A 513-nucleotide genomic window follows, 5' to 3' on the forward strand; every position below is an offset into this window, starting at 1 on the left:
CAAGTGACTGCTACTTCAAGGCAATATCGCAAGGTTAAATAGCGTCCTAAAAGATTCATGGCTTTGTTTTAGGACATCAAACGGTTGGCCAACCCTGAACTAATTAAGTACCAGAATTTTCTAATTAAACTAGATGTAAAATTAGTTAAACTTAAATCTTCAGATAATAATTAAGTTTCAAGATACTTGTTTGTTTTTCATTTCGGAATCCCTATTTATTAACTTGCTTAGATTCCGTGACGATTTCCATCTCAACCGTGAAGTGAAATAAAGTATATTGACTAACATAATGGTTAAAGAAAGTCAAGTTCGACTAAGATCACAATCTTAAGTTAATGTGCTATATTGTTTGTTTGAGGAAAGCGATCTCGTTTGCGGGTTTCGTAACAAAGATGGTACTGTAGATTTTCCGGCGCGAAGCCATCGAGTTCTCGAAAGAAAAAACGTGCTAGCTCGTGTCAACAAACCTTAACCTATGGGTATACATTTCTTTAAAAACTTTTCGACTTATTT

This window comes from Oculina patagonica, chromosome 2, assembly GCF_052425735.1.
Source record: "Oculina patagonica isolate OP01 chromosome 2, crgOcupat, whole genome shotgun sequence".
Classification (NCBI taxonomy): domain Eukaryota; kingdom Metazoa; phylum Cnidaria; class Anthozoa; order Scleractinia; family Oculinidae; genus Oculina; species Oculina patagonica.